General features: G+C 40.2%; 1 long non-coding RNA gene across 1 annotated transcript in view; it reads left to right on the top strand.

Moving 5' to 3' along the window:
- The first annotated feature begins 2,636 nt into the window (after window positions 1–2,636).
- LOC311592784 overlaps window positions 2,637–24,255 on the top strand; it is a 91,524-nt gene continuing 69,905 nt past the window's right edge. The window contains exon 1 of the long non-coding RNA XR_014777507.1: window positions 2,637–2,649. This is a non-coding gene — a long non-coding RNA (uncharacterized lncRNA). The remainder of the gene's footprint in view (window positions 2,650–24,255) is intronic.

Raw genomic sequence — 24,255 nt, 5'->3', positions numbered from 1 at the left:
GCTTGCATATTTTTTAAAATTAATTTTTACATTATGGGTGTTTTGCTTGCATATGTTTGTGTACCATGAGCATGCCTGGTGCCTTCGAAAGCCGAAACAGAGGGTCAGAGCCTCAAGAATTGGAGCTACATCTATGCCCACACCAGGGTACATACTGAGGTGGTTCTCAGATATGATTTTGACAATCATTTCCCTCTAGACTCTGCACTATCTATTCTCTTCACAGCTTTTTTCCCTTCCCTTCCCTTCCCTTCCCTTCCCTTCTCTTCCTTTCCTTCCTTCCTTTTCCCTTACCTTCTCTTCCTTCCTTTTCCCTTGCCTTCCCTTGCCTTCCCTTCCCTTCCCTTGCCTTCCCTTGCCTTGCCTTCTCTTTCTTTTCCTTTCTCTCTCTTTCTTCTTTGCAAAGTAGAACTTTTTAACTATGATTAAATTCAGATATTGACTATCGTTCATAGGGAGCCTCCTCTTGATGCCGTATATAAAATGGCCTTACTATACCTCAGCCAGTCAAGCTTGGCATTGTTATCTGTGGACTTTATAATTTTTCATTGTGTACTTTGATCTGTGACTCAGCTTTTGTGGAGTGTAAAATCGGTGTGAAGAATCGCCTCTTCTTCAGGTTAATGTCCAGGTGGTCCAGCACTATTTGCTGAGAGAACTGTCTTTGCTTGATATTAAACTGCTCTGGCTCCTTGAAAGGTGTGAAGTACTGTACTTCACTACTGTAGTGAAGATCATGTTGGGCTGTCTGTCCATGCCCCACTCTCACTGCCTTGCTTACTTTTCAGTAAGGCTTGCAGTTGGGCAGTGATAGTGCTGACATGACCGTACTCTGGCTTCTATCTTTTCTAGAACATGTGGGTTATACTCTTCTTTTCTTTCCATATAAAATTTTAAATGAGCCTGTAGATAACCATGGAGTGACCGGGTTTACTAGGAGCTTGCTGAACGTGCAGATAATGATACAAAGAACTGACATAAAAAACACGATGTAGTCTTTCAATGCTATAGACTCTATCTTCATGTACTTATTTCTCAAGTCCTTCCTTCAGACTACTGTATATTTCCTCATGTAGATCCTATAACCCAATCTCAAAAGATTTTATTTTCTAGAGTGCAAATAAAATCGTATTATATTCTTAGCTTCACATTCTACTTGTTCCGTTTTCTACTATATGTAAAAGCAATTGACATTTCATAATAGCCTTGCACCTGTGACTTGGCTAAAGTTGTTGATTATTAGTTCATATATTGTTTATTTTTTGGGTTTTCAACACAATCTATTAGTTCACAAGAAACAGAGCTTTTTTGTTTTTGTAATTTCTGATATGAAGACATCCATGCACCATCTCCTTGTTAATTCTGACTGTAGTCCACAGACTGAAGATGTTAAAAGAGGCTGGTGAGGGAGAACAGTGTTGACTTGTCTCATATAGAAGTTTCTAGACTTAGCGTTGTATATGATCCTACCTGTGAGGTGTCACTTGGGTTCTCTATTAAGTTAAAGAATTCCTCTCCTTTCTAAAGTCTACAGAATGTTTCCTGCCTCAATAGATGTCAGAATTTGTCAATTTTAGTGTGTGTGTTTCTGTCTGTCTGTCTGTCTGTCTGTCTGTCTGTCTGTCTGTCTGTCTCTCTCTCTCTCTCTCTCTCTCTCTCTCTCTCTCTCTCTGTGTCTGTGTGTGTGTGTGTGTGTGTGTGTGTGTGTGTGTGTGTGTGTGTGTAAGGTGTGGGGCTGTGAATGGTGACATAATTACACGATATTTCTGTTCTAGGCTTTTTCTATTTTATCCACTGCACACAGGAGTTGTAGCATTTGACACTGTGTAATAACCTTGTACTCTACAAATGTGTAAGGACACACTGAAAGCTATCCTGGGACCCCTGTAGCCTAGAATTCCAGTTTAGGTGTGCCTGATAGAACCTTTAGCAAACGAATCATTATTGATTTAATTGTTGGGCAGTAATTGCAACATGCTTCTCATATCTGAGTCTTTTTCATCTTTTTTAGTGTCCAAGGATCTGGATTAGTTGTTTGTATCCTGATTTTTTTTAAAAGTTAAGTTCCTGTTGTTTAGACTGAGTAATTTCTGTTTTATTTATGCATCTTCTGTCCTGATACTGCTACTGAAACAGTCCATTGCGGTTTGATTTGGTGATTAGAGTTTGCACTTGTACTATTTTATTTAGTCTTGTAAAGCATCTTCCATACAGTCTCTGATTCTTTGAGAAGACCTCTGAATTTTGTTGTTGTTATTGCAGCCTCCCTTTTAGTTTACCTTACATATGTGTGTAATTTTTATTGCTACTGTAAATGTTAAACAGTTCTGATGTCTTGGTGTTAGATTTATTGATTGCCTTGTTCATTCAGAGTCAGGTTTCCTGGTTACTGTTGTAAGTGGTCACCTTCTAAATTGTTGATTTCTTGGCTTTACTGTATGAAAGTTTCACTCTTATTTAAATGTGCTGTATCTGGACCCTGGAGGGTTTGTGGCAGGAATGGAAAGATGCCCTTTGCTGCTGCCAAGTGGTATCTAATTTCAGCTTTCTTATTTATTGACAGGCCACCATTTACTGACACCTTAGGAGCATGGGAGGTCTGGCTCAGCACCTTGCCTCAGCTGATGTGACCCTACATGAAAGGCAGAGGTATTTCTTTGATGCTTACTTACTGTATGTTACTTACACTAACACTATCACAAGAGAGATCTTGTCACACTGGTTTTGCTGGAAGTCTCAGAATAGTAGGATGCAGTCCCTCATACTTCCCAAGTGAAGTAGATGAAGTCTTACAGTGGTGAGGTAGAGACAGAAGCCTGTAGTCTCCACATCACTTCCCAAAACACCGCAAGATAAAGAGGCTTTGTCCTTGCTTTGAGATTGGACCACTTCATGATGGCCTGGCAAAGAGAGAAGTCCATAATCTCTTTGGTGGATCTGGGGTCAGGATCATTTAGAATCACATTTTGCTTTTTGCTGTTTGCTTAACAACAATGAATAATCAATAATCCCACCACTCTAAACCAACATACCCTATTTTCACATTTTTTCTCACCATTTTTCTTTATACACATGGGTTTGCATATGTTTTTTTAAACATGGATGAGATTCTGATACTGTCAACCCAGAATTATGGTGCCTTGAATCAACCACTAGAGCACAACACAGACAATGACCATCACAAGCCTAAGCCAACACTACTAAAGATGTCTCTGTATAAAGAAGGGGAGGGCAAGTCACACAAGAGACAGACACAGTATAGCCTCACATGAGAACATGTTCATCATTATATGTAAATTGGAACATATAAAAGGATGGATAGAAAAGTAGAGCCAGGCGTGGTGGCACACGCCTTTAATCCCAGCACTCGGGAGGCAGAGGTAGGCGAATCGCTGTGAGTTCGAGGCCAGCCTGGTCTACAAAGGGAGTCCAGGACAGCCAAGGCTACACAGAGAGACCCTGTCTCGAACCCCCCCCCCCCAAAAAAGAAAAGTAGATGACGTGATGAATGGATATATTCAAAATCAAGTGTTGCCTTTTAAAAAATTAAATAGTTTATTGGAAAAGGATAAGATGCATCTTATATTTATATTTTCTGAGTTTATTTCTGTGAGTGTTTACCTGCATATATGTCTGTGTGCCACATGCATGTCTAGTCCCTGTAGAGGCCAGGACTAGGCAGCAGTTCCCCTGGGACAGGTGTTACAGATGGTTGTGAGCTGTCATGTGAGTGCTGGGAAGGCAGCCCAGGGCCTCTGGAGGAGCAGCCCGTGCTCTTAACTTCTGAGTCATCTCTCCAGTGTTTTTTAATTATTCAGTTACTAGATTGCAAACAAGATTGGGAGGGCATGAGAAAATTACCTTAGCTACTTCCTCACATTATTCTTTGCTGATGCTCTCAGGATGATAATCTTTTATTCTGTTAACTTGTTATACAAAAGATCTTTATCTGAAAACCGTCCATCTTAGCTAAACCTTGGGTAAACAGCACCTGTTGTTTTTAGTTCCTTCATGGCACTTGAAGCTTTTAAAGGTGTCCCCTTGTGTATATACATTTCTTCACCATCCCTTTCTGCTTCTGGGCCTGAGATCACAACTAGGTGAGCCATCAAGCACCACGGTAACATTGTCAGCCCATTTTTATTTTCACTTTGAAATAAGGTTTTCCTGAGTTTCCCAGACTGGCCCTGAACTCCCTCAAGCTGTGCAGGTCTTGAAGTGCGAGCCTCCTACTTCAGCCTCCAGAGCAGCTGAGGCCTCAGACCTGGCAGCACTCCTGGCTCCTGGCTTATGCAGTCATCTCATTAAGATGCAGGATTTACTCAGCCTGCTTTCTGTTTGTTGTTCTTATTTTCTTTCTTTCTATTGAAAGTATTTTTCATACAATATAGTCTGATTACAGTTTCCCTTCCTCCTACCCATCCCAATTGCTCCCTTCCATCCCTCCCATGAGGATCCACACCCTTCCCTCTCTCCTTAGAAAACAAACAAGTATCTAAGGAATAATAATCAAATCAAGTCAGAATATACAAACCAACCAACCAAACAAACAAAAAAAGAGCCTAAATAACACAACAAACACATATAGATGACAACACACACATACACATACATATACACATATACACATACACACACACACACACACACACACACACACACACACACACACACACGTGTATGCATGACCACACAGGAATCCCTTAAAAACGCTAAGCAGGAAGCCATGATATCCACAAAGTACTTGTCAGCTGGGGACTTAGCATTATGAGACAAAGAGCCTCCCAAAATGCCATTGAGTTCATTTACTGTTGGATATCTGAGGCTGAGCACGGGGCCTTAAGAATGATTTGTTCCCCCAGTGAGACTTTCTCGGAGAAAACTTATTTTTCATGTGCCTATCTGCAGGTGAGTTGAACACACAGAGAGAAGCTCAATAATTACCGATGTTTTCATAAGTTTTGTGGTTGCATTGCTAAAAATTGAATAATTTACAAAAATATTCTCTAGTAAATTTATCTGAATTTTTTTTATAGTTTGAAAAATGACTGAGCATTTCAGATGGCACTTGTTAATCTGGGTTATACCTTGCCCAGGATCCTGAATTACAAATTACAGAGACTACAAATGCTTATTTTCAAATTATTTAAAATCATTTTTAAATAGTAACTACTTTGACGAGTATTTTTAGGGAAAAACTCGCATCTTTAAACATTGGGGAAGAAAAGCAATGTCTTATACATTTGACAGTCAGTTTTTGCCTTAGTTGAGGCTTATCTTCAGGATGCCTCTGCATTCAACCTGCCACAGTGCAATGTTTTGATCAAATATATGAACATACCTGGTATCACAAACATACTACTTGAGAAAACATGGATTGCGTTCATGCCATTTTGGAAAATAATTGGATATTCTTCTTTGATGTTATCATCAAATTCAGCAGACCAGTTTCTCAAAACCAGTTGCTATATGAATCAGAAACCAAATAAATTTGCTTTCCATTTTTATTACATTTAAGTCTAGGAGTCTTTCTAAGAGATCTTTTCCTACTCATGTATTGTAGGGGACAATGAGTCATTTATTTGGGGAATACTGATTGATCCATCTCCTATGGTTTGTCAGTTTTTTGACACATTTAGTCTTATAATAGCAAAAAGCTCACTGACTGTGGTTATCTCGATCTCAAAAATCTTTACTATTTAATAATTTAATATAAATTTACTGCAACAAATTATTTTTAATATTTAATATTTGGGCACCATTGGTCTCATGATAATAGAGGAAAGTTTGCCAAAATTCTAATTTTTACATCAAATTTCAAAATAAGATATCAGCAAAACTTGAGACTAGTCATCCTTTGAATTGTCCCAGCTCACTTTAGTACTTAGTATCTCTCTCATCTATTTCTTTAGGTGAAAGTAGTGAATTAATGAAAAATTAAGTCAGCTAATTGCAGTTTCAGTTAAAATTACAGAGGCAATTTTCTTCAAAGCTTCCACGTAGGGCAGAATGTTTTATGCATATTTCCATTTGATCACACCTGGTATGAAAATGACTTACCAGGATATCATTATCAAGCAAAGTCAAGTATTTTATTAGTTCATACTGGCCAATGTTAGGTGAACATAGCGGCCTGTTCTACGCACTGAGTAGTGCGAGTGGCAGGGACTCTGATGGTGTAGGTGCAGCTTTGTCTGCATTGCCTCAACAGCGTTACCAACACTAGGTTTCGTCTCATGAGCACATAGTCCATTCAGGCGGCCTCGATCGTTCCAAGGACCACAGTTTGGGAATTGCTACGTTAAAATGTTTGGACTTTTTACTGCATCACTTTACAAAAGACTGAATTGGGATTTTTTTTCTCAGTTTATGCAGTGGTTTGAATGAGAATGCCCTTTATAGGCTCATACATTCGCATGCTTAGTCCCTAGTTGGTGAGCTATTTGGAAAGATTAGGAGGTGTGTCTTGGTTGGAAGAGGCGTGTCCTTGTTGGAAGAGGCGTGTCCTTGTTGGAGGAGATGTGTTCTTGTGGGAAGAGGTGTGTCCTTATTGGAGGAGGTGTCACTGGGGGTTCGGTTAGAAGTTTCAAAAGCCCACATGCCCTCTCTCTGCCTGCCTTCTTGTGGCTTAGAATGTAAAACTCTCAGCTGCTGTCCCGGATTCTGCATGCCACCCTACTCCCACCGTGAGGAGAGTGGACTGGATAAAGATCCAGACTTCTGAAACTATAAGCAAGTTCCCAACTTTAATGCACTCTTTTATAAGAGTTGCTTTGCTTAGGCTGTCTCCTCACAGTAATAGAACCCCGACTAAGACCATATATAACTAATTTTCCCCTAGTCCCCAAGTAATTCACAGAAGTCACAATTTGGTACATAATGTGTGTATGCATATGTATGTATTTGTCAGATGTACACAGATATGTTTATACACACACACAGGCATATAGAGAGTGCCTTTTTAGTATCATATCAGTGACTTGTTTACTATTTATACTTTTGATCACTTAGCTTCTAATATGTTTTAAAATCTAGACATGCAAGAAAACAATTTCAAATATTTATCTTATTATACCAATAATATTTTAAATTTAATATTGCAAGAAAAATTATCTCTACTATCCTAAAGGACAGGCTGTTTGTGCTTAGCAGCTTTCTCCTTGCAACTCCATGAACGAGAAGAGTCAAGGAAAGAAGTTTAGTTTTCTTTCAGAGCTTTCTTTAACTCACCTAACTTGTCAGGTATGCAGACTTTATTGCTAAGTGTAAATAAATGTTTAAATACAATTTCAAGATAATAAAAATTCTGCAATAGCCCATCCTTGTTGTTTTTAAATTATCAGTACGGCCTAATAATGTTTATTATCTGGCCTATAATTATTATTGCTTCAGTAAAAACCTGCTAGCAATTAATCAAGACACAGATACTTGTTATATTTTAAAATAGCCTTGGTTAATCTGGGGCAGGGCAGACATTAATCCTCTAAGCTACTTGCCATAGTGGGGCAGGTATGGGATCCCTGGCCCAATCCCATGCCATCTGCTTCTAATAACTTCTACCAAGCTACCTCCCATCCATAATCCCAAATACTTGTTAATGTTCTTCATCTGGACCAATTCTTCCATGCATGCTGGCCACGAGCTTTTCATCCACCTAACCCATGGTGGCCTCCTCCTGTCTTCTAGGGACCCTGGCCTTCCAGGATTCCCTCTCCCAACCCAGGAACCTATCTCCTTTGCCCTGCCTAGAGGGGATGGCTTTTCATTAATTAGCATCAAAATACATCAGACCAGCTTCCAACACATCCTTCCCTGAGGTTTCTCTGCATGGGACTAATGATGTTATTTGGAAACCATGGTGCTTTTTGCTGTTTGTTTGTTGGTTTGTTGGTTTTAGGATTGTTATTCCTTCAAATCTTTTCTTGCTGCTCTATAGTAAAGTCTTTCTGTTTTTGTTTGCTTGTTTGTTTGTTTTGTGTGTGTGTGTGTGTGTGTGTGTGTGTGTGTGTGTGTGTACTTTTTTTCATATAGAATTCATCAATCTTATATTTTTCTCATTTCTTATTGGTAAGGACACAAGTTTACAACTGACTTGACAAGCAGGCAAGTTTCTTTTTCCTCCACCAAATAAAGAACTAAAGGATAGCTCAGAGCAATGTGAAGTTTATTGGCTACACTGCAGTCATCTTGAGTAGAGCAGAGCCTCCCCAAATCTGCCAGACCACAAACCCTAGGAGGGTCTGGGTCTTTATTTGATTCCCACCTGGCTCCTCTCATTTCTTCACTGGTCTAAAGGTATCTCTGTCCCTCTCCTGTGGCAGGGATTGGTTCTCTGTCTCTCTCATGAACAGCTGCAGTGAGAGGCCTGCCTTGGTGTTCCAGCACCTGCAGTTGCAATAGCGCCCCCTGCCTCCCTGCAGTAGTAAAGGAACCATTGTTGGTTGCTCAGGGTGAGAGTGGACTCTGCATATCCGTTCTGTTCTTTTCAAAGCAATGGGGAGAGGGTTTCAGCTCACGTGAGAGGAAACGCTCTATTTTACAGGGAAATGAAAACTTATTGCAGGAGACCAACCAAAGAACCAACCAACTTATTGCACCCACAACAAAAAGCAACCTTACTTTCTGTTGCCTGGGGGTGAGGGGCAGGTAAAGCCATAAAAGAACTCAAACTGAGTTTTTGGTTCTCCTGTCTTCCCCTCTGAGGGCTCATAGCTACACAACTAGTAATTATGTGTTAAAAACATTATTATAGAAGAAGAAAATCTGTCTGCTTGTTTTATACCTCATTCTTAAATACTGTAATAGTCCTAAGTAAATGGTGTGTGTGTGTGTGTGTGTGTGTGTGTGTAATTATACTGGAAATAGTTATGGACTATTATCACTAAATATAAAATCATTGGCAATTTCAGGAAGGAAATCTTTATTTCACAGTAGAAAAATCTTTTTTCTCATTAACGAAATTTTATATTATGTTAAAAAGTAAATAGTGAAAAGAGGGTAGGATATACTTCCTGATAGATTCTGAATCAATTTTTATTTTTGAAAATGAATTCATCAATGTCTAATCAATACTTAGATGTTTCCTACATAAGGCAATTTTTAGAAAAAAAAAGCTTTATCTCAATATTAAGAAGAAAGATTGTGTCTATCTAAATGTATCTAATAGTTGATATTTGTCTTCTTTGGGAAAAAGACTTTTTAGTTTTGTGAAATCAGTACTTTTTGGTTAATACAACTTCTCTGTAACTTGAGAGAAGAGTCTTTGAAATTCAGACTCTTCTCATGAGTCCGAATCTTTGCCTGCTTACGCCCGTGGCAGACATGTCTGCTGTGCAGTGGTTTAAGGTGAAGAAGCTGAATGCATGCCTTGTAAAAAGTCTCCTAAAACCATTCGCCTACCAGATCCTGATCAAAGGGGTGATTTAGTCAGGTATTAGTGTGCAAGACCAGTAGTCGTGGGAGGGGAACACGCAGACAGTTCCAAAAGAGGATCCTGACCCACACCAGGCCCTGCTCCGTACCAGATGGCTATTAGTAGCCAGACAAAGGCTCTCTGGTGACTGGACAGCACACCACTGCTACCCTGAGTCAAGATGTGAAATCTGCGATGTGAGTGAGGCACTGAAATCCAGCCTGCCTGGTATGTTGTACATCTTCCTGTTTCTTTTAGGCATCTTACAATAACAGCTTCACACAGATTGAACGTTGTTTTGACTTGACTCCTTTTGTAGTGTGTTGCTCGCGTTAGTTATTGGAATGTTGATGGTTCATCCATGAAATTCTGTGTTCTCTGCACTTAGAGGTATGAATCTCTAAAGAGACACAGGAGCTGTCCTCCTGTATAAGTGGTGGCTTCTGCTTGTCAGTCTTTTGTCTCCTTTTTTCCATTAATGACAAGAATAAAGACATGATCAAAACATGAACAGCTGTTTGTTTGGGAGTGACACGCTTGCAAGGGAAACAATGTGAGAGGGAGATGGGAGCATCAGCTGTGCTTCCGGGAATGCCTAAGCTCCTGGAAATCCTGTAGCAACCAGCTCCCCAGATAGGTAGGAAGGAACACACCTGAACAAGGGAGCAAGGCAGAAGTGGATTGTCAGGCCAAGTGGATGAAGGCTGAAAATGAGTCCTCAACATCCCTCTTTAAAGAGGACCCTGCTGCACTGTCTAGGGACTGTGAACAACAGAAAACCCTCATCTGCCAGCTCCTGCTCCTGGAGTTTAGAGGGTGATACCCACAGAATCACACCTTTCCTCGAACATCTCCCACGGTGTGACTGCTGCTAGCTCCTCTCACTCAGTCTGCTGTGCCCAGAAGGAGTCATTCCCACCATACCCTGGGCTGACCCAGGCTCTGTCTAGTGTGGCTCTACTCCTCAGCATCTCCACTTGCTTCATGCTCATTCCGTCCATTTCCTTTCATGAGCGTAGGCTCCTAGGGAGTATTTGTTAGCCAACATCATCTCAGCTCATTCAGGTTAAGAATCTAATGTGTGGTACCTCCAGCAATCAGAGACATTACCCATAGCGTAGACTGACTCGGTGAGAGTGGGAAGGAACGTTACGATGTAGTGGCCCTACCACAGCTACCATATCAGCTCCCAGACTGCTTTTAGATTCTTGTTTTCTTTATGATTTTATGTCAGGAAAAAAAATGTCAACCTTTTCTGCTAATACAGGATTTACAGGAAAGTGTCCACTATCAAATGATGCTTAATACGTTAAGTGAGAGCGCACAGGTGATGTACGGGGACCTAGTTAACATTCAGAAGTTGTGACCTACAGCAACACGTCCTTTCTGATTTTCATTTTGAATATATAAAGTCACTCATTTTAGAAAACACTGTCAGACTATCCAGGGTTGGTAAACTATTATTAGAGTTCTGATTGTTAAGTTAGCGGAATTTCAAATTACAGTTCTCCTCCGCTAACTACAACACTTTCTATTGTATCCCAGACAGACAAACGTCCTCTATCAAGAGCACAATATGAAATGATTTAGGATTCATTATCTAGAGGCCCATGCCGCAACTTCTCTACTCAGCCATTGGGAGGAGGAGGAGGAAGAATGGTGACTCTGTTTACACAAGTGGATTCTTCAGTAGGTACCTAAGGAGCTTGAGGGCTTCCACGAGTCACAAGAGAATATCTTCATAAAGTAGAACTTCGGTCTGCTCAGGAAGGGACACGATACAGCTGTGGAGCTAGGAAATGAATGACACAGTACTGATTAACGTTTGCTTGTTCCTATCTCTGTACGAGCTCTCCAAAGTAACTGATCCATGTATAAGCATCATTACTGATGAGCTGGGTTAAAGGGGCTCAGAAATCAGTATTGAAATGAGTAGCAGCATAGTATGTACTGTGAGTTGATTCAGAGACATAAATTAAGCCCTTGCTCTTCCCTGTGCTACTTGTGTGACACTGGGAAGTAAATTTCTTCTTCTTCTTCTTCTTCTTCTTCTTCTTCTTCTTCTTCTTCTTCTTCTTCTTCTTCTTCTTCTCTTTCTACTTCTCCTCCTCCTCCTCCTCCTCCTCCTCCTCCTCCTCCTCCTCCTTCCCATTGTGTGCCAAAATACTTTAAGTCACTTAAAAAAGGCCATGTTTTGGGTTAGAAGTTGAGGCTACAGGTAATCAGATGGAAAAGTCTTGGTGGCAGTAGCATGAGTCAGTGGTCCCATCACCTCTGCAGGGGACAGGTGGGGACATAGTCCGCACAGTCAGCTGGCAGGTGGACATAGTTTCCACAGTCAAGGGGCAGGTGGACACATTGCTTCCTCAGTCAGGGGCAGGCATGTGACTGCTTTGAATCCATGCACTCTTTCAGCTCATTAGTCAAGGTTCTGGTCCATGGGATGGTGCAGCCCACCCTCAGAGCAGATCTTCCCTCCTCATTAAGGCTCTCTGGAAACACCCTCACAGATGCATGCAGGGAGCTCTTGTTCTAAACTCTGTAAAGTGATAATCTAGATATTCTGGAAGCTCCCAAAGCTCCTTAACTATACCATCCACAGAGTTTCTATAGAACAGTCAACTCACAGGGTTATTACAAGAAAGCATATTTCTGTAATAAATTCAGATAAGGTCATCATACCACTATAGAGAGCCTATGATGTGGTGTATATTATTAGTTATTGGAGACATAACAGTGAACATGTCTGTGAACTGTCATCTGGGTCCATGTGTGTGTGTGTGTGTGTGTGTGTGTGTGTGTGTGTGTGTGTGTGTCTGTGTGTGTGTGTCTGTGTATCTGTGTGTGTGTGTGTGTGTGTGTGTGTGTGTGTGTGTGTCTGAGTGTTTGTCTCAGAAGTTTATGTAGTCTTGTTTCCCAGTCTGTAGGGTACTGCAATTGTCCACATAATTCTGTGAGAAGGCCTTGAACATCTCACTTCAGCCTTGAACAGTGGTGTGTTTAGGCCTTTATCTGTTACCTGTCTTTCATATATATGACCACTCTCTTTAACATTTTGTTTTCAGCCTAAAAATAGAACTTCAAGAGTAGAAATTTATTACAGGTCATAGAGAACATGAGAACACATGAAGACAAATTCCTTTAAATAGGAATAGAACATGTTGGCTGGAATTACTGTTTAAAAGGGTTTATCATGTATAAGTTTGTAAGCTATGCAGTTGACCAAAGCTTATTAGAACGAACATGGGATCTTTAGAGATGTTTGAGAGGTGGCACTGTGCTATGCAAAATAGGACAACATGGAGCATTTGCCCCTCCTCCACCATACAGAGCTCCATGTAAGTCACAGAAACTCAAAGATCACTGGCTATGCCAATCGGTATAATAATGCTTTTGTACTTCGCATGCCACAAAGCATTGCTAAAGAACTTAGAAAGACACAAGTAAATTGAGAAACATCTCCTGTTTGTGCATTGGGGCAAAAATCATGTATTTAAAATATACTTGTTTTTATATTTTCTTTTGTTTTGTTTGAGACATGGTTTCTCTGTGTAGCCATTGCTGTTTTGGACTCACTTTGTAGACTAGGCTGGCTTGGAACTCACAAGAGACTCACCTGCTTCTGCCTACCCAAGTGCTGGGATTAAAGGCATGCAACACAATACCTGGCTTTTATATATACCTAATTGTAAATATACCTCTTTTAAAGCAGTCTGTATGTAAATAAAATCCAACTGTGATTAAAACTCTTGTAGAATGGGTTTAAAGCAATAGAATAAAAAATGCTAAAATTAACATGGATCCACAAAAGATCCCAAATAGGAAAAATAATTTTGAGGGAAAAAAAAGTAAGAAGTATCACACTTTCTAGTTTCTAAACACATGAAAGAGAAAAAGAAAGAAAAGCAGCTTCACAACTGCTGAGGATAAGAAGAAAAGAGAAAATATGCTACAGTGATGTGAATTTATACTGTGGGGTCACTATGGAAAAATATGGAGATTTCACAAGAAAATTAAAACACGACTATTTGATTCAGTAATCCCTCTTCTGAATACATCCAAATACATTTGAAATATGAATGATAAGTTACCTACACCCACGTTTATATTGAAGCAAAATTCACATCACTCAAGGTAAGGAAAAAATATAAATGTCAATAAATAAATTAATAAAAGTGTATATAGCACACACTGAAATGCTTGGTTTTTGCATATGAAGAAACCTCCATTCTCAATGACACACAGACGACTCTGTACAAAGTGGCTACACCCAAAACAGCACTTCTTGCTCTCACTCCTAAAAGTAAGATAAAAAAGTCAAAATTTAAAAACAAAATCTGAGGTTGGGAGATCAGAAGGTGTGGGCCCACAGGAAGAAGTTTCAATTGTGTTGAATACATTCTGGGTACTAACTGTGTAGCACAAAGCAGAGGAAAACATGAAATACACACGCTTTTGTTATGCGCCGTAGATCATAGGAAGCTGGGTTCAGTGAACTTTTATAAGAAACCTTCCTTGTGAACTTGAAAGCCTGTAGGATCCACACTGGTGATAGGGAACACCTGGAGGAGTTAAGGGAGGATGCGACATTTGTCAAACACTCAGTGAAATGAGTGTTAACAGTATTTCATTTACTGTGTTAATCTCACTTCATATTTTTAAATCTTAAATGGCAGAGGTGATACAGGAAATTGAAAACACAGCGCCAGTAAGAGAGTTTGAGGACAAGGGTGTGCTTAGGCATGAAGCATGAGACCAGTGGGCCCTCACCTCTGTGTTACCAAAGTCAAGTTTCACACTCGCTTGGAGCTCTGCTTCAGATTTTCACCGGCCTCCACGGGATACCATGTCATAACTCGCAGATGAGAGTGAAGGTATCGCATGCTTTTCTAGTGTTGCTGGCATTCTCATGGCTACCCTGTGATCCTGATGGGTCCATTACCATTTCTGTCACATCCTGACTCTAGGGGCATCTCTCATCAAAATGGCCTTTCTTCTTTACCCTAGACATGCTTCAATCATGTCTCCAAGGATCTCTATATTGTCTTAGACGTGGCTCATTTTCCTTTTTTTTTTTTGATGATCTAGCTATACTGAGGAAGTTACAATAAAGCAAGCTCATAACAGCAGCACGTCAATAGATTTTTCTTCAGTCTAGCTTCTACTGTAGTTTCAAAGAAGACAGTACACTGAATGGATCAAAGGTGGCAGGAAAGAGTGTGAATAAATGGGGATAGAAAACAGAAGGAAATACTTGCAAACTCAATTTTCTCCAGTGGTAGAGGCCAGAGAGGCAATATTAATGGTGTTCTCCTGAGTCTCGTGCACCATTCCAACACATTTGAAATCTCTGCTTTACATATTTTGCATCAAGCCTTAGAGTCCACTCCAGTCAAGTTGGTGAAAGAGCAAACCCCTGGTTCAGTGTACTGCAAAGGCAAAACCCAGGTCACATACATGCCTGTACCCTTGCTGACAGATGACCGGGAGAATAGAAATTTATATTTCTTTTCATTTGGGTGTGAGCCTGTAGCATGTGCCAAAAGTGCTCAGCCTAGAGTGTTCATGTCTTTGGGAAGGTTTAAATCTATTAGCTATACAGACTCTTCGATGTGTACAAGTTTGTAATTTCTTAAAGATAGATAAACAGTACCTGTGAGATGTTGAGGCATATGTTATGAAGTAACAGCCAAAGACAAGTAGCTTTGTTTATTTCAGAAATTTTTGTTAATTTTGTCCCATTTCCCAGTCTGTGGAGTACTATAATTGTTCCCATAATTCTATAGAAAGACCTTAGACATCTTCCTTGGACTTCAGGCCTTGAACAGTGGTATATGTTTGGGCTTTTATCTGTTGCTTGCTTTTCAAGCTGATCCCTTAATTTGAAAGAACTGGGTGATGAATGCTGAGAACACTTTCTGCCTAACAGTGCCCAGAGTCTTTCCTACTCAGCTGGAGCTGTCAACTTGACACAGCCTAGAATTCTCTGCAAAGAGAGTAACAATTGAACATTTGGTTCATCTGTGGGCGTGGCTGTGGGATTCTCTTGACTGTTGATTGACACAGAATGGCTGAACTCACTAGGGGCAGCACAGTACCTAAGCAGGTGCCCCTGAGCTGCATAAGAAAGCTGACTGTTCATTGGGTAGATCAAAGTAGGGGTTCGATGTTTACTATTGTATTGTCCTTGGTTAGTGCAATAGTTTGAGCAGACCTCCCTGGACCCCAATGCACCCATCATGATGTTCTTCTTGTAGGTTTCTGGGACTCCCTGGGTCCTTCTATTTCCCCATCTCCTATATTTCTCTTACCTAGAGTCTCAATAGGATGTCCTCACATCTATCCTAATCTCCTGGTAACTGAAGACTTTCATGGGACATGCGAGCGGGGACTGACTTTGACATGAACTCTGGTGCTCCATATTTGACCACTTCCCCTTGGTGAGGAGGCCTGGTGGCACTCAAAGAAAGAATAAAAGGGCTACCAAGGTGAGACTTGATAGGCTATGACCATATAGTGGGGGAGGAGGTCCCCCTCGGTCATAGACCTAGGGGAGGGGAATAGGGTGAAAGCAGGAGGGAGGGAGGAAAGGGAGGATACAAGTGATGGGATAGCAGTTGAGTTGTAATCTTAATTAATAATTTTTTAAGAAAGAAAGCTGACTGTGAACCTGTGAGATTTCCCAGTGTTCCTCCAGGCCCTCTGCTATTCTTTCGTTAGTTGTGAGTTCCATGGCTGAAGGTAATGCTTCCTACAATAGGAAACTTCTCATCCCTTTGTTTCTAACCTTGACATCCCACCCTGACTTCTGTCAGTTATGGACTTTAACCCAGAAGTATAAGATGAAATATACCCTTTCTTCCTCTAAGTTATTTTTGGTCATAGTGTTGGTCACAGCAACAAAATAACACGAGAACAAACTCTCTCCAATGAAAAGATTAGATGCATAGGATTTCTAAGTGAAAACGGGAGTTTTACTAGCACTCTATTTACTTGCCTTCGCTCTGTTCTCGGGAGTAGAAATTACTTTATTTCTGAGAAAGTGGTGCTTGTTTCCTACATGAATAATTGGAGAGAAAGTCAAATATTACATCATTATATACTAAACAACTCTGAAATGCTTACTTAATATAACCAGACTTGAGTGTTTTTTCCTCCTAACAAATATGCTTTTACCCAGACCTGAAATAAGAACCCAATTATTTCTAATGCTTTCCCCTCTAATACCAGTGGTTGTTGTCACTAGCATATTCTATGAGACAGAGAATATTTCTAGATTTAAGTAAGAGATGAAAAAAATCTTCCTGACAGGTTTGCTGTGAAATACTCATGTCAGGAATCTCTGGGTCTCCTCACAGTGGCTTTGACTTTTCCACTGAATTCCAACTCCACTAATGTCATGTGAGATGAAGTAAAGCTCACAAGGAATTGGAACAGATCTCACGTCTTGACAATAGGAGGAAAACAGAGAGCTGGATTCACATCAGATGAGAGTCTTAGTTCAGAGCCACACCACAAGTGTCCCTTTGAGCAGGCTCCCACAGTGTTTACGTCCTCATCCAGTGAACAAGTGGAATAGAACTAATTTCACTATAATCTCCATTGAAGCCAGCCTCTTCCTTCTTCAGGGAAGCATGGCATAAGCCCATTCATCACTAACTGAGACTTAGCCACATGTGGTGTATATGCCTGTAATCAGCCCCAGTAACCAGTGGTTTTCCAGAAGGGAACACGTCCACCCACTGATAGCCAATTTCTGAAGCCTGGGACAAACAATGCCGACATGTTGTTGTCTTCTTCCCTATTAGAATTGATTTTTCTGTATTTTATGTTCCCACTGATCTCTCTTTTCTTCTTTGTTTATCAAGAGTCTGGTACCCACCACTAACTTGGATAGATCATCTTCTGCAAGCTGAGACTTAATCAGCCATTAACTGAATGATTTGTATCTTAAGGCTTGCACACTCTCTGCCATTTTTCTCCTCAATCCCTCAGTTCTCTATGAATTACTGGTTACCACACATACTGGAGGAAAGAAACTCTTGTCACCATGTGCTTTTAGTTGTCACAGCCTATGAATGTTAGCTGATAATTGCCTTTTGGTGTCTGAGTTGTCAGAGGCAGAAAAAAATTATGTAGTTATCTGCCTTTTCTTAAAAACTAGCAAGAGTAAGTGCGACAACATTCAGTTTATTTTATTTTATTTTATTTTATTAATTTATTCATATTACAACTCAATGGTTATCCCATCCCTTGTATCCTCCCATTCCTCCCTCCCTCCCGCTTTCCCCTTACTCCCCTCCCCTATGACTGTTCCTGAGGGGGATTTCCTCCCCTTGGGCCCAGGGGTCCCGACAACATTCAATTTTAAAAAGATTTATTTTACTTTAAATTATTTGTAGGGGTGTGTATAACTGTGTGGACACATAAATGCAATTGCACACGGAGGCCAGAAGAGGGCATCAGACTCTCCTGGAACTGCCTTTTTTAAATTTAAATTTAATTTTATTAATTTATTCAGATACAACTCAATTGGTATCCCATCACTTGTATCCTCCCATTCCTCCCTCCCTCCTGCTTTCACCCTAGTCCCCTCCTCTAGGTCTAAGACCAAGGGGGACCTCCTTCCCCACTATATGGTCATAAGCTATCAAGTCTCATCTTGGTAGCCTTCCTTTTTAGAAGGAAGTTGTGAACTGCCCAACATGGATGTTTAAATCCAAATTTGGGTCTTCTGAAAGAACTGCATGCATTCTGAGCATCTCTCTAGCCTAACATGTACAATTGATGAAAAATAATATTCACTATTATAATTTTATTAATCCCTGTAAATATATATATATATGGATAATGCTAACAAATGATTGATAGACAGGCAGATAGATAAGTACACATCCAATTATATCTGATATTTATTATATGTGTACATCAGGTGATTCCTGAGTGTGAGCACATGAATATGTGCAAGTCACATTTACATACTAAATATGTATCATATGCCATTTGGTCGTTTGACTTTGTTTTTTGACATTATAATTACAACATTCTCCCTTCCTGATCCTCCCTCCAAGCCCTGCCTATACTCCTCCTTGCTTTCTTTTATTAATTATAATTATGTTCATATACAACAACGTGATTTTAATCAGTGTGCATTGGTTTCCTCATGTCGACAACCTGTAAGACAGGTAGGTAGACAAGAACTATGCCATCCTACAACAACAACAACAACAACAAACAACAACAACAACCACACCCTAAGATTTAAACACACCAAATGATTTGCCCAAGGTCTCATGCTAATTGGTAAGGTAAGACTGTCTAGATTGGGAGCTTGTGTCCTTAGCTCAAGGTTTTCTATCTTTCCAGAAATGCCTCTGTACCCCCTAATACTTGGGGAAAATTAATGAGAACTCTGCGCTGCAGCCCTCTGCTCTCTATTTTGTCTTTCATATTTCTTTGCTTTACTTACATATGACTAGTCAGAAGATGCAAAAGACATTTTCTGTTCCTGTGACCTCCTTTTGCTGATGAATAAATAGCTGAGCAAAGGAGAATGTCCTTCAGCCTTCCCTGACAAATCAAGCCTCGGTGACAGCAGGAATTCTTCCCTGTCAGGCGTCACACAGCTGTGTGCCTTGGGAAACTAAATTCTGTAGTCTCTTAACAGTCACGCCACAGGACACTTTATTTTCAAATCAACCATCATGCTGCCATTTCCTCAAAGGTTTGGGAGTGGGCGCAGCTAAGAGGAGTGTGTAGCAGAGGACAGAGTGGCCGCTTGAATGATCAGGTGCACTGGCATTGACTTGCTAGCCCCTACCTTCTGAAAAGGAAGAAATGGGGGTAGGTGGGTGGGATGTGGGGGAGGTGGGGGGTGGGAGAGAGGTAGGGGAGGTGGGGGGAGGTGGGGGAGGTGGGGGGTGGGGGAGAGGTAGGGGAGGTGGGGGGAAGTGGGGGGGAGGTGGGGGGTGGGGAAGAGGTGGGGGGTGGGGAAGAGGTGGGGGATGGGGAAGAGGTGGGGGAGGTGGGGGGGAGGTGGGGAAGGTGGGGGGAGGTGGGAGGGAGGTGGGGGATGGGGGAGAGGTGGGGGAGGTGGGGGGGAGGGGAGGAGGTGGGGGGAAGGTGGGGGGGTGGAGCCCTCTAGAGTCAAGGGCACAGTCATGAGAACAGAGATAGTGGGGTGAGGTCACTTAGCTCATGTTTCCTAGCAGCCAGTGACATAAAATGACATAAACACATGTCACTTTTAATGATAGAAAAATTACCCCATCTCATCTAAGCCAAGAGCAGAGTGTTTCCAAGCAGTTGCCCAAACCCAAACCTAACCCTAATCCAGTTAAGACACTTAAGAGTCAACTCATTTTTGTGTCTCCTGTGTAGCTCTTTTCTTAAGCTTATTTAAGCATCCAAGAGGTTTGTGTGTGTAACACTGGTCTAAGTGTTTGGTTTCAATCTAGAGAGGATAAAGTGGAAACTGGGAATATTGATGTTCTGAATGAGGGTGATCTGTGGTTATAAAGCAATTATACGTCCTGATTGTGCTGTAGGCGGTTCCATGAATCTTCATTATCAGTAAGATTTACTGAAAAACACATGACAGTAACAGCACACACAACACAAAACACGTGAATACATGTTCACAGCATACATACATGTGTGTATACATAGCACACGCACAAATGTGTGCATGTAAAACTGATGAAATTAGCAAATTATAACAGATAGTTAAGTGTTTTAGGCCGGGTGTGGTGGTGCACACCTTTAATCCCAGCACTTGGAAGACAGAGGCAAGCATATCACTGTGAGTTCAAGGCCAGCCTGGTCAACAAAGGAAGTCCAGAACAGCCAAGGCTACACAGAGAAACTCTGTCTTGAAAAACCAAAAAAAAAAAAAAAAAAAAAAAAAAGGTTTGATGCAAACTGTTACAGCTGGGGAACAAATTGAAAGGAATTTCCTCTATAATCTTGTTTCCAAATTCCTTGGAATCTTTGCTCATCTAAAGTTTGAAGCTCTAAAACATGCCTGGTGAATTGGTTTCCAATGGAGTAAATGTAAACTTTAAAGGTAATGTATTATTTTCTGCAACTCTGGTGAAAAAACACGAGTTTTGTCTTTGTGATGACTTCCTGTGGCTGGAAGACTCCATTGTTCTATAGAAAAGGAATTTTCTCCCTCAAACCTATGCTGGGTGTTTTTCTACATCTACTCTATAGAACAAAGCCAGGCTGGACAGCTTACAAGCCGGGCAATTTCAGTGCCATTACCTTGCTTCTTGAACTTTAATTTGTTCACCCACGGTATTATGATCTTAAACACTTACTGAGCTTTTTGACACGGTATAAATAATTTACATATGAATTCCTTGAACGAGGGAGAAGTGTATTTACATGTATAGAAACATATCATGTTTTCAGTGACAAATAGCTGTAATCATCTTTATCTTAATCGCACTCCAAGTGGAGTGAGCACTGCAGTATTTTGTGTGGAGTAAGGAAAGGCAGTAAGGAATCACACTGAAAGTTGAGGGCATTTTCCTTTAATTTTTCAAAACAGTAAGCTCTTAATCCTACACCAGTCCTTTTAGGTCACTGCCAGAGCTAAGTCCTCTTAGAAACAGGAACCTGCTGGGTTAGGATGATCCTGTTATGTCTCTAAGGAAACCTGCAATGGTTGCTCCCTGCTCTAGGCTAACACAACCACCACCTTTCCAGTGAGGCAACATTTAACACATTAAACAGCACCTTCATGTCCAATGAGAAAACAAACGAGAATGACGACCATGCGTAAATATACGCAAAGTTTAGAATTATGTAGCTGTGCATAAAGGATTTTCACTACAAAATATGTAACTATTTAATCACAAAATTTAGCCTTCCAGTCACTAATGGAATAGATTGTTATGTTATTGGGCTGGAAAGATGGCTCAGAGGTTAAGAGCACTGACTGCTCTTCCGGAGGTCCTGAGTTCACTTCCCAGCAACCACATGGTGGCTCACAATCGTCTATAATGTGATCTGATGCCCTCTTCTGCTATGTAGGCAGAGCACTGTACACATAATAAATAAATAAATACTTTTTTTAAAAAAAGAAAGGGAAATGTTAAGTTAAAGAGTGATTTGAATTTGAAACTCTCGGCAGGGTGCCAGATACCGGAAGAGGAAGGTCCTAAAAATGGCAAGCTCGCATATTTTTAAGCACACAGATGTGTTACAGGAGTGATGAACTGTAAAAATAATTGGGTGGTGTTGGTGTAAGTGTAGTTTGGTGTAAGGAAAAGGCTTGGGACTCAAACATTTACAAACACTTACTGAATCTGTGTTACCTACCTGTGAAGGCAGCATGCTTTGCTGGTCTAGTTGGCATCCTTATTTTATATCCAAGGGTAGTTATATATCCTAAGAACAATGACCTAAAATTAATCTTACCATATATGATTATAAAGTTGTAATAACACGATGGCCATGCATATGTTTTGTGGAGCACTGGGTGTCCCTAGATGCTCGGGTCTCTTTAACCAGCTCTCCCTCACACAGCAGCTATGCTGTCTACATCAGTCTACATCACTGCTTTTCTGGAAGCAGCATGGAGAAGCTCTCCTTATTGGTAACTCTTTTATAGTGGTAATTAGTCATCTCAAGGCATTAGTAAAGACTGACACCTCCGAAATCTGTAAGGATCACGCATGTAACCCCTTTTATTCTCTCTACAGTAAGTCAGACAATGCTTGTGCCCAGTTACAGTGAAGGAAAGATTGAGATGGAGAGAGGCTTCCATGCTCAGACCGGTGGTGTTTATGTTCTCTGAAGTGCGCTGGCAGGTCCAGCTGCCTTCCCCACCCTTTGAATTAGAGCCATTGCTTGCATCATCAGAAGTTTATCTCCATTCAACTTGTTACAGATAAAGTGATGGTACCCTCCAGCAGATGGTACCCACAGACATCACACATATTGTGATTACCATGAGTATAAAATAGTAATACAAAATTTAAAAATACAATAAAGGACTAAAATGAAGTTAAGAAACGGCTTTTCAAAAGTCATTCAGGGAGATGCTGTATTGGCTAAACACTGGACTCCATGTTCACCGAGGCATTTACAGCAGCATTTGCAATACTCTGGCCCCAAATGAGTGGCCTCAATTCATTATGAAAAAAAAATATTAAGCACATACTAGTCATCACTCTTAAAAAGAGACTGTAAGAAACTGAAAACCAAGACACACAGGAAGAGATTGGAAATAGTTAAATACAATATGGAATCCCACCCTGAATTCTAGAACACATTGACAGAAAATGATCCTGAAATACGAGCATCATCTGTACTGTTGCTAGTGGTATGATGCAGATGTGAAATCTAGAGATTTTTTTTTTAACTAAGTACATTTATCCAGAAACAGTGAAGCAACTTAGAATTACTAAATACAGTGTGTGGGGAGAGCAAGTTTATCCATGTTTAAAAAATATTCCTTGTATGTTATTCTTTAAAATTCAGGGATGATAAATCAGTGTTCCAAAGCATTATCAGGACATTTAAAATTATTATTTTAAAATATGTTTAACAATGTATTTAGCAAACTAAAATTCATATTTAGAGAAAGAATATACCAAAATGTATGTAGAACTATAGCCTACAGACTATTCAAAAACTGAAAGAAATTATTTTAAACTCAAATCTCCTAGTAACACAAAAACCTTCATAGAACCATGCATGGCTTCTGCCCCTTTAAGGATTTATTTTGTACAGAAAGTGTGTTGTACCTTGGGAGCATGCAGAGGCCGTACACAGCGTATGTGTACATGAACTCCTGAGAGAGCTTTTTGTCTTTTGTCTTTTTTAGTTTTCCATTCCTTGTTTGCCTTTCTAAATGTTATGCTGTACCCAAACATACATTTGTTAACACTTACTTCAAAATAAAGTTAGAGAGAAAGTTTTAAAAATTAGTTTAAAATATTAAAACTATGCCCATTGTTATAGCGAGGAGATATGCATTCTTTCTTCATGAATATATCTCAGGACAAGCAATTAAGCCCAGAGATATGAAATGTTAATAACAGGCAGGACTAAATACTTCAAATGGGGTATATTTATGTGTGTGCATTTCTTAATAATACTTAGAAATCACATGGTGCGGATGGATGGAGGGAAATCGAGAATGTTTGCTTTAGTTTTGGACTTCCCAGACTCTGAAATTGTCAGAACCAACTCAGTGTCATTATCTCAGCCATCCCGTGTGTGTGTGTGTGTGTGTGTGTGTGTGTGTGTGTGTGTGTGTGTGTAGAAGCAGACTATATCAAACACAGAAGGAATTCATGGAGCAGCCTCCAACTGTCTTAATGAAACTTCAGGAACAAAAAACACGAGTCACTCTTAAAACCTGAGAGTCAACAAAGCAAACACACAAGATAGAGTCAGTTTGGAGAAGTGTGTAGGTTGAAAGCTGAGCTCTTTTTTTTTTTAAAGATTTATTTATTATTTATACAGTATTTTGCCTGCAAGCCAGAAGAGGGCACCAGATCTCATTATAGATGGTTATGAGCCATCATATGGTAGCTGGGAATTGAACTTAGGACCTTTGGAAGAGAAGATAGTGCTCTTAACCTCTGAGCCATCTCCCCAGCCCTGAAAGCTAAGCTCTTAATAGTAAGGGTTAAATCCCAGATACTTAAAAATAAATAAAACTATATATGGTAATATATTTATATATTTTTAAATAAAAATATATGTTTTACAAATGTCCAAGTTGTATTAGGAACTCTGACAAAATCAACTTAATGAAGGGTTATCTTGCTTCATATGTACTGCACACAGTCTGTCATGACAGGAAAAATGGTGATAAAACCTGG

Source organism: Acomys minous (genome assembly GCF_964271855.1).
Source record: "Acomys minous genome assembly, chromosome: 2".
NCBI lineage: Eukaryota > Metazoa > Chordata > Mammalia > Rodentia > Muridae > Acomys > Acomys minous.
Note: the sequence above shows the minus strand (reverse complement) of the source record. Positions and strands in the feature narration are given on the sequence as shown.